A 2680-nucleotide genomic window follows, 5' to 3' on the forward strand; every position below is an offset into this window, starting at 1 on the left:
AGTGCCGAAATGTTTTCGGCTCGTCAGTAGCACCGAAGAGCCGACTTTAGGATGGTACCCCGCCGCCCCGCCCCCCCCCCCCCCGAACCTCAAATTACGTCAAATTGTAGCCTCTACAGCGCCGAACCGACTTTTATTCGGCTCTAAAATAGGAGTATGAATCGGCCCTTATTGTATTTCATCTGACTTGGGTTAGATAAATATTGCGAGCGTCTTTTATTTGACAATTTGATCAATGTGACTTCACTTTTTATACTAGATTGTTGATTAATTTTGATACGGTAACCCTTTTTTTCCCCCCTTTCTATCTTTTTGAGGTATATCAAAAAGCTCTTAAAAGTCCATGAATTGTCAGGTCACCGTCATTGACTTTTTCTGTATTGTTATTATAGCCATTATTAGCCACTATATATTCCTATGTATGACTGTACATTCTCCTTTAAATAATAATTGTATTTGCTTTCTTTTGTATATAAAATGTAATGTCGGCACTATATATGTGGTATCTGTTTGTGTGTCATTCATATTGATATAAAAAAAACTGAATTCAATGAAACACGAGTGATTCAAAAAGAAAAAGAAAAGAGCTGGTCTAATAAGATAAACCAGCAGTCAACAGTTTTGGACACCTTTTCCACCCGACAGAGACGATGTAGTCAGTACTGTACATCATACTGTACATGACATTGGGCTGCATGAGCCTCGTCACATCATTTATCACATTATTTTACTGCAAAAACAAACCATGTCTAGTGACTGTCTTACTAGCCCAGGTGGTATACTGTCGTAAACGTCAAAGGGGGACTTCCTTTGAACGTAATCTGAGACGTCAAATCTAGATGCTTCTTCCTGTGGCTTGAAACAATAATTCATTACAAAGCTTACAAACAGGGTATTTTGTCCAGGGGATGATTCTGGCCTCCCTTTTGGCTTAATTAGTGTTAATTAGCTGAGGACAAGCAGTTTATTTATTTTTTTCAACATTTATAATAATTTGAATAAATAAAACAAAATCTCTCTCTCTCTCCCCCCCATGATTGCTACATGACTTCCTGTGCTGGCTGTTATCTTGCCTTCTCAGTCGTTGATGGGTATTGGCACATTTTTTCCGTTGGTGTTACTTATTGGCCTGTAAGAGCTCTGATTTCAATCTCTCTCACAGATTTCACTCAAACTCGAAACTCACAAACATCCGAGTTCTGCTGTTCAGCAGTATCTGTTTGCTATACGGTGTGACTTGAGCAGCTTCAGTCCTGTAATTGCATCAATTCAGGTGGCATCAACTTATTTACAAGTTGCCGGCATACTCTGTGTAAGTTTCGTTTTTCTTTCGGAGATTCATAATGACACAAAAAAAGACATTGAGTACAATGACGTGAGGAAAGATGATCTTGTTAAATAATATACAGTATACATTATCTACCAGTTTGGTGTTTTAAACATGGTAATAATTTAGCTATTGAAAAATATCAGATCTACAAGCTCGTAGCGCGCCACCGAGTGGCACGCGCGCGCTTTTTCAAAAATAGCAGATCTACAAGCTCACAGCGCGCCACCGAGTGGTGCGCTATGAGCTTGTAGGTCTGCTATTTTTGAAAAATCGTAAAAAATGCGGCACAAATCTTTGTATATATATTCTTTCAGAGCAAACTTTTTTTATTTATTTCGACGTCAGGCCTAAATGGGATATTCTAATATTCTTCCATTAGAACATTTTCCCAGGAAGTGTTGACAACATGGTCCACTGAATTCTGCAGTATAAATTCCAATTCTGGAGTGAAAGTGTACATAAATACACATTTATCATTATTATTATTGTTATTATTAAAGTCTTGCCCAATTTCCAAAAAAAAAAGGTGTCAACCACCTCTGTGAGAATATAGGCCTATTCAGTCCTAAGTCCAATTTAGTCATTATTATGCCAATCAATTCCTCCCCACATACACACGTGTGTGTTGTCACTGCAGCTGTTGCATCCTATACTGACTCACCTGCCAGTGTGGCTGATGCTCCCACCGGGAGGCGACAGGTGGTGCCAATCAGGTGCCAATGTATTCACATAGTGACATAGATGCTGCACCACGGTGGATTCAGATCAGCGTCCCAAATTGTATTTGTTATTATTATTGTCATTTTATGTCTCTCTCCCTCAGAACGACTCTGACTCAGATTTTGAGATCTTCTTACCTTTGGCCAGTAGTATACCTCTGCAGCTCATGGGGAACCAATGGAACAGCGAGATGACGTTTAGTGATGATGTCCACTACTCCAGCGTCCACTTCACTCGCTCTAAGAAGGACCAGGAAGAGACACATACACTTTCCCACCGTCCAACCACCACAGCCCCCAGGGACAGAATGACGTCCACTACTCCGGCGTCCACTTCACTATAGGTCTAAGAACCACAAAGCGCCTCTCCATTCCACCGGCCCCCAGAAACTACAGGATCAGGACGTCAACTATAGTGTGGTCAAATTTAAAAGGTCCAATGCCGCCCCCCATGGTGAGATATCTGAGACACGACAAGCTCGCGCATAGAGGCTTATTTATTTCTTTTTCAGAGGCCTGGATGAGGAGAATTCCAATCCAATGTATTGTGCACTACACACACACACACACACCAAACGCAACAGTTTAAATACAGTGCCTTGCCTTCAGCATATGATTTTGTTTTTGCTGC

The sequence above is a fragment of the Protomyctophum bolini genome, assembly GCF_963924005.1.
Source record: "Protomyctophum bolini genome assembly, chromosome: 3".
Taxonomy (NCBI): Eukaryota; Metazoa; Chordata; class Actinopteri; order Myctophiformes; family Myctophidae; genus Protomyctophum; species Protomyctophum bolini.